Source organism: Rhea americana, unplaced genomic scaffold (genome assembly GCF_003343005.1).
Source record: "Rhea americana isolate MKP2758 unplaced genomic scaffold, rheAme1 scaffold_43, whole genome shotgun sequence".
In the NCBI taxonomy this organism is placed as follows: domain Eukaryota; kingdom Metazoa; phylum Chordata; class Aves; order Rheiformes; family Rheidae; genus Rhea; species Rhea americana.
In genome coordinates this window covers 2097865-2112982 of record NW_028186568.1, presented here as the reverse complement: position 1 = coordinate 2112982, position 15118 = coordinate 2097865, and the positions used below count along the sequence as shown (strand labels likewise).

The following is a 15118-nucleotide window of genomic DNA, read 5'->3' as shown; positions in this document are numbered from 1 at the left end:
TCTTAAATTGTTATTACAACTGACTTTCCAGGTAAGCAAGAGCAATTGTAAGTTACAAAAGCTACGTCAGCTTAATGCAACAATTCTTTTTGTATTTGGTGTTCTAATAATGTACACTTTGAATGAGTGCTTGTTGAACTTGTTTTAATTTTTAATAAGTTTTAACAAATCTATTTTTTAAAAAAAAAATCAGTAACTACTTGTAACTAATTTAAAAAAAAATCCCATTACTAAACAAACTCRCATGTAAATTCAATGCATTTTACTGATAAATGATTAATTGTTCTGGCATTCCTAATGACTCAACACCAGAATGAGACAGAATCCAATACATCAGGCAAGCTGATATGCACATAAGAGAGTTAGATAGAACTAGAATAGTAGCATATTGTGCTTAAGCTAAACAAGACGGGCATTATTTCTTTGAACTCTCTACAACCCCAGTGACAGTTCTGAAGTGACTGGGGAAAGAGTTCCCATTAACATAAAAATTCTGAGTCTACTAGAGAAAAGCTGCTTTATGGAAAAATGCAGAACTGAAGAAAGATTATCCAGAACAGCTACAGAGTACAACACAGTGAAAAATTCCTACCCTAAAATACTCTGAGAAAAGGTTGACTCAGAGCAAGTCAACCACCATATAAGGAATTGAATCTGAAGGTTAAGTCATTTTATTAAGGGGGGGGGGAGAGAGAGAGAGCAGTTTGTCCAATATATAGTGTGCTTTGTAAGTATTATTATTTATAACTATGTACTCCCACCATGTTGCAATATTACTCAGACTACAGTAAGAACTAACTTATCACCTATTTAATTTAGATAAATAAATTAATTCATTATTGCAAAAAGTCTACAAAACCRAACCCCAGAAAACTCAGTAAAATGCCTATTTGAATCTGAACAGCAAGTAGCTATTGACTACTCTGTAGTGGGAAACAAGAAGTTGGACAGATCTCAGTTTCATTCTTACATTTAGAAAATGTGAAGTATTCACGTAACAGGAAAAAAAAAATCTTACCAATTCTGTCCATCATCATAACATAATAATCGCAGACAATACAACAGAAGTAGATCTCAGACTACATCTAAAGATGATGATGGTAGAGACAGCATAGCCACACTTTGACGGGCAGCTGAAAAAAATACAATTTATACTGCACTGCTGAAAAAGTATATAACTCTACAAAGGAACCGAATGGATAAAGAAAGGAATATAAACATCAGAATTTAATGAAGCCAGAATCTGTGAGCTGTTTGAGACACTTAGATACAGAAGTGCTTTGAACAGAGTACCAAGACTGGAAAATTATCTTATTTGCAGTTTAAGTATCTTTTTGGATACTAGAAAAAAAATACTTAAGAGAAAAAATAGCGATAAGACGGGGACAAAACCTTTCAAATTTATGTATAAAAAAACCCCTCAAAAATACTGAAAAGTAATATGACCTATGCCTAGYATGGAAGGAGGAGAAAGAAGGAATAAAAGAAGATCTGAAATTGCCAGATGATGTAAAAAACAAAATGGAATTCATGAAAGGGTTTGAAAGAGGACACAAAATGTCAAACTTTTTAATCACATTTGAGAAAGGTGAAAGATACAGCACGTGATATTAAAAAAATAAAAAGGTTGAAAGACAGATCAAGTAGATAGACAAAGAAGGAGATGACAGAACAGAAGTCTGAGCAATGGACATGTACGCAGTACTTTTACAGAAATGAATGCTTTCAAAGAAAGAACGAATACCACCACAGAGACCATATATGGGTTAACAGATTTTTTTTTTTTTTTTTTTTAAACACGAAGTATCAAAACCAGATGCCTTCTGATTCAATTAATAAGCAGATTTCAAAACCATTGAATAAAGGCAGCAGCACGCACATTAYAGAACCAGTAAATTAAGTGAGAATGACACACTGCAAAGATCTATCCACAGAATACTTGCAGACACATCTATCCTTCCCTTGTCAAGCTACTGTCTGGAATAGAGTACAGGAGCCAACAGTGCTGGAACAAAAGCAACCCCTCACCTCCAATCCATTGTAATGATAGCTTTTAGAGTATGGGATACCTAATAAGGCTTTCTTCCATGCTATGAAACAAGGCAATTTTAAAACATTCTGTAATTTAAAGATAAGTAAAGAAACAYCTGTTTACTTTGTGCTTAGCTCTACAGCAAACTAGACAAGAAAACACAAGTTAAAAAACCCTACTATTTTAGTAAAATCTTCACTGATCAGTACATCCAACACAGCTGGCCAGTTGCTGGGAGGAATACTGAAGGATACTTACTGTGTAACAAGAATAGAGTATGAAATTAGTGATGTTTGAATCAAAATCATGGAGGGTACTGGCTTCATGAAAATCACAGTTCTCACTAACTGAAATGAGACAGTAAGTATATTCTGACACTTAGCAAGAGAAAATAAAACCATCAGTTAAAAAAGTACGTTCTACTTTAACAGTCCAGAGCAATGGAGTATGGAAAGGGGGGGAGAGGGGGGAAGGAAGAGGAAGRGGGAGAGAGAAAAGGGAAGAAGGATGACAAGAAAATAAATTAACCATAAAAAAGTGCTTTTAGTAAGATTAGACAGTTAAATTAAGCACTACCAATTCATTCTAAATTAAAACTAYGATTTCCTTACCATTGCTTCTTTTTACCTCTATGCCTACAGAACACACAGCACCCAAACGCATTTTGTGCTCCTTCAATCCAGGAACRAAGACGTGATTGCTTGGTCACTCAGATGGGTAACTATACGAACACATATGCCTAAATGCATACACCAGATACATATGTACACACCAGTATAGCCAAGTGTTTTTTTTGTTTGTTTGTTTTTGTTTCTGGTTGTGCCACTTGGTCAAAGACCATCTCTTCAGAAGCTTCATGGATCAAGCACATACTGCCTTTTATCTTTACTGGAGCAAAGCGAAAAGCAGCTCTTGRACAATTATCTCAAGGAAGGGATAAGAGTCAGGAGGGTGGATTGCAAGAGTGGGAAAAGAAAACAGAGYAGAAGGAAATACTCCACCCTATCACCTACGCTTTGTAACAAAGCATTATGTTTGTGGCAACACTGGAGCTGGTACGAGGGACTGATTTCCCTGCCAAAAGAATTTTAAAAAAAAAACTTTCTTTTTCATTAAGATGATTCATACTTCACTCTGCACCAATGTAGATTAAAAAAAAAGAAAAAATAGTTTTAAATTAACCAGATGAAGGAAACCTCAATACTACGTCATCCATTTTGGTTGAATATTCACAAAGAGAGACAAAAGAAGATATTAAGAAATAAGATTTTCCTTGGATGAAACTCCCTCTTCATCCCAAAACTCCAAGACATCACAATCTCCTGATAACGCTCTAAACACAAAGGTTTAAATCATCTGTGATTGTGAACAAAACACATTGTCTCACCAGAATATTCAYTGATATTTGTAGAAACAAGATCTTACCTTTGTTCATTTTCATATTACAACTAATATCTATTTTTAAATCTCCTTAAACTAAAAGRCACATTTTAAATTTATTGCATGACGGCTTTAAACATTTAGAAATTAACAAACCATTTATCTGCAGAAAGTTACAAAATATATCCTGTATCAAAGAAGCATCAAAATATGTATCTAAGYTTAATTTTTGCTTCAGAAATACAACTATAGGTATAACTTCTATGAACTTTATATTTTCTCTAGAGAAGCAGTAGTTACACTGACAAGTGTCACAATGTTCCTCTATATCACGAGTACATCTGGTTTAAAAATTGTACCTTAGCACAATTTTATCATACCAGGAAGGCTGAAGTTTCCAACAATGAAATAACTATTTCAATGTGTAATTCTAGAAACCATGTAAACAATACCTTATGGTAAACCACATTTAAAAACAGAGAGAACTACTTCACTGAATGAACACTATTTTACTTTYTTTTGTGAGCTTAGTAACAAAACAAAATACAAAGGCAATAGCAAAATAAGTAGTTAAGTTCAAGAGTAAAACAGTCTTCGAATTTCATAAGGTACACTTCTCAATTACAGTATAAACTCAGTCTGTAGTCTGTCAATTTTTGTTTTCATAGTTGCAGCAGACTTCTTTAAAGAAGCATTCTGCTAACAAAAAAGAGTAAGCTTAAACTGAAGCTTTCATTTTAACTACATCACTTCAGTACCTTGATAACAAGCATCAGTCCCAACACCCTACTATACTGGTAATAAACCTGCGAAGGAAATAGTTTCCCTTTTACCTCTTCCCATAAAAGCAAATTTTAGTCGCTTAAAATCCATCAGGATTGTATACTTCAACCTGCTCCTTCAAGAAAAACAAGTATATCAAAAATGTATTTCTATTACATATTTTAGAACACATTGTTTCAAGGTTAAACTATACCAAATGCAAAATAAAAGAACCTACATTACCTYGCTAAACCTAAAGCAACATAAATGCTGGCTGCCCTGGAGACCAAGCTAGCTGAAATGCATACAGCTGTCATATAATCTATATTCTTCCTTCTCCTCAAACAAAGCTACCAACTGCCAAATGTAATCTAGTAATTAGCATATGTAAAGCAAAAGGGTTAGACTACGTCATCAGTTTATCTGCTTCTTAGAAAATAGTTTTGAATTAAACCTACAGCCCACTCTGACTTTCAAAATTCTAAACAAATCCTACCAAAGAGAAAGAAACAAAGACCACACCAATCCATTTATAAGTGCATTCTAAATGTTAAAATTAGCAGGAAAATATTTCTAAATGTGTTCTTCTAAGAACATCCTCTTTCAGGCAAAGATTTAAAAAAAACGGTGAAAACTCAAAAATCACATACGTTGTAGCTAACTTTTAAACATGGTACAAAAGAGGAAGATTTAATATCACTAAGTCAGAGAATTAAGTATTGCTGAATGGTGCTTTGGAGCCAACTGAAAAATAAAAACAAGCCAAAGCAGAAATAGATGGTCTAACTAAGCTGTCAATCCCCYAGACATAATTAGCTGTTATCATCATTAACAATAATGAAGATCACTTTTCTAAAATCTCCAAAGGACAAATGACAAAATGGAAGAAACGGCTAAAGTCCTTCTTTGTTCTGAGACTGCTAGTATACAGGCTTAACAAAAAGTACGTGAAATRGAAGCATGTGTTCCTTCCTAACCCYCTCACTTGGAACTAACCACCTCAAAAAATATTTACAAACTTAGTTTGTGTTTTGGAGAAAACTTTGCTGCTGCACTGGTCTTTGATCAGCATTTGCTGTTATGTACCTCTGCCCTTTCTGAAACTGTTTAGGGTGGTTAACTCTACTAGCCTTAAAGATGAGAAAAAAAAAAAATCGAGAAACTTCAAGGAAAAAAAAATCTTCCTGCTTATTTTCTATAATCATGATCCCTCCCTATTTATATTACCTTCCTCCATTAGCAATAAGCTCAAACAGAAGAACTGCATACAGCCTGAAACAAGCTGCAGTGAGGCACCTCGGGAAATTTCATACCCCCCCCCCACCAGATGCATCACAGAGTACACAGTCCATTCATAAGAAAGAATTTGATGAAGCAGCAGATCAGGTTACTAGGCTGAATGACAACCACGAAAAAAGAGGGGAAAAAAAATGCAAAAAAGCCAACAGGTATGAACTACTACATATTATTAAGAGCAAAACAGTCACTTATTAGAGGACTAACAAGGATAGACTGAGTACTTTGAGAATGCTATTTCTGAAACTAGATACTTCTCCCTTCCCCCCTTCTACCCTGCCTTTGCAAATGGACAGGGCTCAGAGTGTGTTGGGTTAATAACCAGACCAGGTCAGCCTCCAGGAGATTATTTTAAGCTGTCTGCATTTTTTAGATAGGGAGTGGATGTGACAGGCTACCCAAGAAAAGACCAAATATAACAAAAGGTCATCTGTATCATATTATCAATATTTTAAGACTAAAATTTACCGAAAGCAAGTACTTAGACATTTCCTAGACAGGGTAAAGGCATTACAGGTTAACCAGTTCCACTGGATTGTGACACTTTGACAGTTACTTCAGTCAACACATTTTCACCCTGGAAAATTTTTCTTATTCAAAAAAGTAATGAGCTGAGCCTGAAAAATATACCTGATGTCTACTGCCCTGCTAAGCTCACTAATCAAGGGAAAAATGACCTAAGCATCATCCCTACAACTTGATTAAGAAAGAACCACAAATGGCTTTGACTTGAACATTTTAACTTATGCAATTTGTCCATCTGTTTTAGCTTTTTCCTGCTTGGAAATTTTACAGGGAAAGAGAAGCAACTGGTGTATAATTTCTCTCCCTCAATCATTTTAAAGTTCTTTTATTTTCTCAATTTCACACCTTTCCTACCCTGTCACATGTTCTGTTTCTCTCATTTTCTGTGAGAAGTCTCTCCCTCCCAGCTGCATAGCTCTTTTTCTAACACACTTACACGTCCTGCACAGTTCTGGTACCAATCAGAAGCAAGCTCTTAGGATGTTTTTGACCCATTCTTCAATTTACCTTCAAAAGTATTTCCAGTAATTAAATATTTAGATAATAAAGAATTAGAGATCTTTTTCTGCATGAGCCAGAGAAGGGGACTTCAGCTAAGATAATTCACTGTAATCCTTTGCTTTGTATGAAAGAACAATACACAACTCATTTTACTGAAATAATTAAGGTCATGTTAAGTAATAGATCAAGATGGTGTGTATCCATTTTTCTTCTTTTCCAAGAACTATGTTCCAGTTATTTTTATTTGGTTACTTGCATATTTTTTCGTTTCTTCTCAGATCGTCTTAGTGCACACCAGGGGCTCGCATTGTCTCTTCCTCAATGGTAAACCATATACTGCATTTGTTGAGGCGTAGGAAAAGAACGCTTCAGGCTAGTTGCTCCCAATTGTGAAATCCTTTTTCCTCATCCTGCCTTCCCTTCTAAGATCCATTACTCTGCAGCTCTTGATCCTTGATTCTCTTCTCTTATATCCAACACCGCCTTCTTCCCATACTCCCTCCAAAATGACCAACACAAAACACGAATAAGGACTCCTGTTTTAGTAATCTGCACAGTACTCCACCTGTCTGTCAATTTCTGCGAACCGCACTAGTAAGRTATGCCTTAACAGGCGGTTAACTAGTACTAATTACCGCTATTTCTTTATTRTTTCGAGTAATATGGCATTTTAATAGATGACAGTCCTACTACTCTCCAGGCTTCAGTGAGCTGAACAGACAGATCTAGCTTGAGACTGGAAGCAGTACATTCACATTTCGTGACACTACATGCAGCCTAGTAAATGCTGCCAGAACTAGAGACTTTGTGGAGCACAGTGCCTGAGCAATCTAACATAGCTGAGGTATTTACACCTGAGCTAGTCTAAGYTAGTCTCCAGCTCAGTGGCTTTAGGAACCAAAGTGTCCTGATCTAGTAAGCCCTGCCTAATTTACAATAGCCAGAATTGAACCATTGAACGAGATCTGAAAGATCATCTCTGCAGCACAAGTTGCAGCACAAAAACACAACCTACTTTGTTCCTCCATGTCTTTTCCACTCCATTTCCATGATTTCAATATATTATCTCTCCAGGTCTTCATTGTAGAGTTCATATATCTCTTCTTCCTTAATTTTTCCTAGCAATTCCATCTACGTCATTGCCTATATTTATCACGTTGCTACATACACAAAGGAAACATGTTTAAGATATCTTTACTGTCAAAACAGAAAAGTCCATGTCTGCTTACACAGGAAATAAAGTACATTACACATGAATTAAGTGTAGTGCCTTTGTTCYTCTATTAGGAAAACTATTATTCCCATTTCATGTTTGATTATTTAATGCCCTTGGAGAAAAACATATTTCCAATCTATACCAGTCCTCAAAGAATACTTTTTAACCATTCTTAAGGTTTTCTGTATTAAACAGTAAAATCAGGACTTTACACTTAGCTTACTCCCTAATGTGCACAGCCTATTGACCTTTATTACTAATTCTAGCTAGTGACAAGATCTGCAACCCTAGAAACAGTTCTTATCCTCACTCATGACTAGAGCATAGTTATTTCTAGTCCTGTTTAAAGGATTGTCTAGAACACCTCTGTTTACAACTCACTTAAATGCCACAGAAGGGTACTTACAAACTAGCTGCTGCAGATATTTCAATATAAAAAGCATTTATATTTCAATATACATGTTAACAACATTCCTTAAATCACTTTGTTAATGAAAAACAGCATACTATCAGAAACTAAAGCTTGCTTCTTTGACCAAGCTTTTTCCAAAAAGCAATCAGCCTAAAGATGTCCCTAGATATTTTGGGAGTTCTCAGTCCTTGTACCACCAGCCTTTGCCTGCTACTTCCTTCCATGTTACATGATATTTTGTGTTTATTAATTCTCTTGTGCTCATAGAAGTACACTGTTGCCAATCCCATCAGTACCAGCTCACAGCTCCTAGCTCAGTGGGAATATCCTTGGGCCACAAGTATCTACAGCACAAAATGACGTCGCTACTCTCCCTCCCTCCATTCTCTTGGATCACACAAGGCTGCTACAATGACCCCCTTTAAAAATTTAATCTATCCTACAACAGACTGATGGTTCCCACTTCCCTCTATATTCCAAGGATTGTTTTTAAGATCAAAAAAAAAAAGGAGAGCACTAACAGTATTTTGTAGCATGTGATCTAATAACTTTTCAACAAAATATTGAATCACTTGTCCATGACCTTTCCATTCAGCTCACAAGTGAAAGAACTGCTACGACTGTACAATCCCAAAAATGAAGGACAAACACATCACTCTTTGTAAAATAAAGTGGCTTGACATTTTATTTGTACCTTACTTACCATATCTTAGCTCTTCTCAAAGAGGAAATAAAGGGCAATAATTTAGAGACTGATTAGGGATGGACAGTTATACCCCATAATGCTTTGCATACATTATTGTATCAAATTTATTGCTATGATTATTCTTGCTTTGTATTAGTTTCTGAAAAGTATGGTATGTTTATTCATAAACTACATTATTTACCTACCTGTATATTCTAACTCTCAACACCATATGCAAACAGTAGTTTAGGTTTTCATGAATTCACATAACTATGCAAGCCTTCAGAGGCAGGTTCCTTCCAAGGTCACAGATATATGACCAGAATACCAARCTTACCATTCCATCTCCAAAAATTTCAAGATAGAATCAGTTCTCGCAAATGTGCATGCTCCGATGGCAATGACCATCAGAAACACCAACTGAATAGTGACTCTCTGTCAGTGGCTAAAGGTGTAAAGTGGCAGACTTGTATTCTTTTTCCAAAGGAAGTTTGTCACTGGCAGCAAAAAAAACCCAGCAGACACTGTGTTTAGAGACACTTCTGCTGATTCTATATTAAGTTAAAATATCTGGACACATACTTCTAATCAAAAGGTCACCTAGGAAGTAGACAATAAACATTCTTATTTGACTATGTTATCACTTAAATCTGACACATACAAACTTTAAATGGACGTATATCTCCGATTTTATTAACTACTCCTTTTATTTTCAGAGCATAAGGCAGGCTTGGGGAGAGTTACCAAATGTATATCTCCGATTTTATTAACTACTCCTTTTATTTTCAGAGCATAATGCAGGCTTGGGAAGAGTTATCAGAGTTATACCACCTAAGTTACCACCTATACCACCTTGASATTCCTTTTTAACCAGTTTGGATTATAAAAGGAATACAAATAATTCTCAAATATGTAATCTTGTTATGACCGTTTTTTAAAATATCTCTTAATACAAACAAACCTTAAGTATTTATGACCTTTCAGTTCTTTTTATTCTTTGATAAGTGGTTAGCACTGCTTCACTTCTCCCCAATACCACTATTGATTTTCTACAATAAGAAAAATAGTTGCTATCAACAATTTGCTCCTACTTCTTTATAAGGGAAAAAGACTGAGTCAGTCCTTATGTTCTRCAACATACTCCAGGTTTACATATTTCAAAATCAGAATTGTCAAAACAGTTAATAATGGAATTACAATAATGTAATTGTAAGTAATATCTAGCGAAATATTTTGACAAATATTTCAGCAAAATACATGGAACAAAATATAAAATAAAAAAAATGTGTATTAGCTCATGGATGAGCAAACTAGAAGTTTCTTCTCCCAGCTTTAAACAGCAATATTCCTTGTGTTACAAATATTGCATGTTATAAAAGAAAAACAATGCATTTGATTAATATACCTGCACATGTAAGATTAGACATCTGTTCTATATACTATTCTCTTGGTATCAATACTGTATCACAACTGCTATTACTCTAAACCACAAAGAGAGAACAAACATAGGAACACTTGAAATAGGGTTTTTTTTTAGCTTCTGATTCTCTTTAAGTAGCTACATCTTTGCTAATTACACAGCCAAAAAGGTAAAGCAAGTGCAATGCTAGCAACAGTCATCATACAATACTAGTGCAGCTTTACCAGCTTAAGTTCTCATTTCCTACATAATTAGCACTATTCAAATGCAGATATTTTTGACAACATATAATACAAAATAGGTTACAATACTGTCCTCTCAATCTATTTCCCATGCAGAAACATAGTTTTATTCAGCCAAAGCATCAGATCAGTATTTAAGCATGTAAATAAAAATATATTAAAAGTAGTAGTTAAGATTTTCAGAGGTATATTCTACACTGCCAGTAATATACAAGAGCTATATGATGCCCAGTAACACAAGAGTTTGGTAATCTCATTTCATATTACAGAATTGACCATTTATTGAGAATGGAGTTTTAATAGTTTCTTTCCCTTTATCATCCAAGTTGATGTGAGCAGAAGMAGCCATTTAAAACCAGGTAAGCTACAACATGTAGCTATTGAGCACCCACCTAGCGTAACTTTGTAGAGCACAAAGGGCAAAGAGGCTCAGGTGGCTGAACTGAAAGTTCAATTTTGTTTCTTGCATCAAGGCATAAGCCAGCCATGCTAAGTCACTGGCAAGGAAGGTCAATTTTTAAGATTCTCTTGAATCTATGGTTCTTTGAATTGACTGGCAAACCTGTACAGAATTCAAAAGCAGATATCCTCATAGAAGTCTCTGAATGTATAAGAAGTTTTACACCCACCAAGCTCTCTCCCCCCCCCCCAAAAAAAAAAAAAGAAAAAAAAAAGAAACACCATACACACAACACACTCTCCACATTTCTTTCAGATTTTTTTTTTTTTTAATCTTGGAAATAAACGTGGTTAGAAATGAAATTTATGATACAGATATGAAACTACCACACTGGGAAAAAAAGACAGCATAGATTCCAATTGGAGAGTAGAAATTATCTTCAAGCCTCATTCAGAACACCTGGGATATTCTGGAAGGACAGTCCTCTCCTGTTTCTTCAACACAGAGAAGTACCTCACAAGCAGATATAGTTCTGTCTTTTTCCTGCTGTCTCCCATTTTTATTTTTAGCTGGTCTCGCTAGTCAGGTATCTCAGCTATGATGCAGACATACGTTATGGGAACTGCATTACAATAATTGGCTCAAACAGAAAGCATCAATATGATAATATTCTATTCTTCATATGAGAGTAGTCATAATGCATATTTACAATACCTGACTGTGTTCAGGTTATCAGATATATTATCTTAAACTCAAAATAACTAAAAAAAAAATTGTGTGGCAGATTTCTCTCTAGGTTATACTATTCTTGATGAACATGTGGAATGAAAAACAGAAGGAATGAATTTGATCAAGTTGTCCAGGTTTGTATTAAAATATTTCTCAAATGTYTGCATATTAGTGAAAGCAAGCAGTTTCTCCATAAATTCCCATAAAACAGTCAGTTATTCAGAAATAAACACACATATAYACAGACAGGCAGGTTGTTCACCCTTGCCAAACAACCGATATGCTCACTGTGCTACAGAGAGTGTGTCATCATTAGACAACAGTGAGACTCTGTTCAGATAATGTGAAGCACTTCTAAACTTGAGCCATATATTAGAATTATAAAGCAATTCAAACTAGATCAAGTAGTTTGGAGTTAAGAGTTGCAGGAAGAGAACTGCATCTCTTCATTTCTATTACATAAAATATCAAGGTATCATCATTTTTGGCAACTGCACTCTCACAATTTTCTACGGAGTAATTAGCCCTTACAAAGAACACCCAGCATGTAAAGCTACTGTCCATTCCTGGTCATATCAGCTCTTTTCCAGAGAAAGACCAAACTAAGATTTATGAATCACCAAAATTTCAAATTTTTTTTACTTTATCCAATGCACTAGGAAATGTGATCATCTTGTATAATGACAGCTCTATAACAAGAGTTACTTCCATATGATTGAACCATACTCTCAAATTTCAAATGAAAGGCAATTTCTCAAATAATAGATTTCAGAAAAGACTGAACTTAACTTGTACACTTAACTACATAGACGATTCTCTTCAGGRTTTCCAGAAGCATCTTAACAAACCCAGCAAAATGTCAGCTGCCAGTATGTTTAAAGGGTGGGTTAATACTACAAATCCATTAAAAATATATTTGCCACAGATTAAAAATTATTCTTACCTTTGGTTAGAAAGGATGCCAACTTGACYCCCTTTTTTTAATATCAGTAAAATGGAGATACCTGCAAGCCAAACAAGAAAGATTCAGATTTCTTTCTCTCCTTTTTTTTTTTAGGTGAACATGCCCACTTACAGTATTCAAGTAGAAATCAGAACTATAATCTTAAATGATCATTTGCGTAAACYGAGACTCTGCTAACATATATGGCAAAAAAACACCAAAAAATACACAAAGGCTACAAAACTCAGCATGGTTTAGTAAGTATCACATTCATGTGTTACACGATTTTAAAGCTGTTATCTATGCCAGTTCCTGGTAATTACTGGTAAAGTAACTACTGAGTACACCTGACGAGCAAGAAGTAGCCAAAACATCGGTCTGTTTCAGCATAGCCCTGCTTCAAAGGTCCACAACTATTCCTAGATCCGTATWTTTAAAAAGTAGATGTACAGTATTTTCAATTACAGTTCTGAGAAAAATTCGTGAAGATTCATAAAATCTTTTGGGGAAAGATAGTAGTTTGCTTATTTAAAAAGTAGAGAAAACTTAAAATTTGTGTCACTTCAAGCCAACAATACACTTAACAGTGGAAACTATGTCTTACTGACAAGAAGAAATTTATTGAAACATTAAAAAGGTGCCTAAGCTGCAAAAATTCGAGTACACACATAAGGAAAGATTATTACTGCTGGATGAAGTAAAATAAAATATTAAAAGGATATATAAAATAAAAATATTTTAGATGGATCTGTCTGATCAACATACAGAGATATAGAACATAAACATAAAACTAAGTCCCAGTAAGGTGACTTGGCTTTCTATTCTATATCTATGTTAACATAGTTTCAGAATAGAGCTAATTTTAGTTAATTTTAGCATGACCTCAGATATTACAATTTAGCCTGAAAAAACAATGTTATATTCCTATTGAAAGAAAAGAAAAAGAACACAGCAGGAACAGACGTTATTTCTTGTACTAAACCAGCAGCGTAAGAATAAAAGTAATTTTAATAAGTATTTGACAGAATAGTGTATACAATAAAAAAAGAGTAAAAAGATTCAAAATCCTAATTCAACTGCAAATCTAGGTATTACAGACTGCCATAACAAACAAAAATAAGCATATAGATGGAATGCAGAGCAGTTTACTGYTATCTTCATTCTAATCTTGGCCAAAACTAGGCCACTTGGGCTAAGTTYTGCTAGTATGCCTATCATAGTAAAAACCTCCTGGTTTAGTTATAACCTAGAACTCATGTAAAATACTTTTGCAAGTATAGTTTTTATGGGAGTCCTAAACAAAACAAAACTTTCCAAGCTTTAAATAATTCCTGCATGTGGTAAACTATACAGYTAAAGAATAAAAAGATGTCCAACAGGMTATATTTCTTTATCCATCAAGATTATTGTGAACAAAATATACATCCACRCACAAATTATAAACTGGCACATATTTCATTCTAATCTGGCAAAATGGAGGCAACAATTTAAAACAAGGACTATTAGAATTTATAAATGACACCTACACTTCTATATGTGCACAAGCCCATTCTGCAGTCTCAGTGTCACTGTGACTTGTCTAACAATTGTGTCAATCTAAAATTGAAATTGAATCATAAACTAAATCAAATATATACACTTATTTACATATATATAGTATAAATTTATTTTTATTTATGTATGAATGCATATAAAATAAGCCTGTCCACATAGGTAAGAATATTCAAAATCAAGGATGTGGAAAAAATCCACCTTTACTCTCCAACAGGAGCCACTGCATTCTTAAGTTGTATTATCCAGGTAACAGAAATGGCAGCCATTAGCCAGCACAGAAGACAAAAGGWGCCACTTAAGAATTCTTATAACTGCTATGATTTTATGAAGCTTAACTACTGAGTTTTGTATACAGAGATAACATATTCAAAAATATCATCCTTATGAATTTTATCTATCTCAAAAAACTTTAAGATGTCTTCATGCCCTCAGATGCATGCAAGCTTCAAAATCTCTCTCAATTTCCTGATTCCAGATATAGGCACAGGAAGCTGAATCAATTGATCCGCACAGTAAAGGAGGATTTAAAGGATTATGGAATTCTGCAATGAGGCAACCAAACAGGAAAATGCTAGGCTTTGCCCCTATATTAAAATATTTAAATCTAAAGTTCTTACACAAAACACTGCACCATAAATACACATATATATCTTTAAGAGGTTACACCTGAAAGGAAAAATAATCATTTTTCAATCATTTCTTTTTCTAACAGCATTCTAAGAGTTTCTTTCACAACAACTTGTCCTACGTTCATGAAGATCTACAAATAGGGAAATACTCAAAACTTCCACAAAACATAACAAATTATAAATCAGAAGTCAGGAGAAATGATGGCTCTTTTCTTAAGCATCCTTTAAAACTCGTTTGTAACAAAACATGAGACTTYATAAGACTCCTGTGTATAAGGCTATCATAAACCAGTTTTCCCTAGATATTTCCTCTTTTAAAATTCTCAGAGTCCCACTCAGGTTGTTTTTCAGGGGAAAGTAATACAGGCATCTGTTTTGTTAGGGTTTTTTTT

At 34.5% G+C, this 15118-nt stretch overlaps 1 protein-coding gene across 5 annotated transcripts in view; it reads right to left on the bottom strand.

Moving 5' to 3' along the window:
- The window catches only part of SIPA1L2 (signal induced proliferation associated 1 like 2), a 150507-nt gene that overhangs the window by 104000 nt on the left and 31389 nt on the right, over positions 1-15118 (bottom strand). For all 5 annotated transcript variants that reach the window (XM_085315472.1, XM_085315474.1, XM_085315475.1 and 2 more), the window contains exon 2: positions 12544-12604. The gene's annotated coding sequence lies outside the window, so the exon portion shown is untranslated. The remainder of the gene's footprint in view (positions 1-12543; positions 12605-15118) is intronic.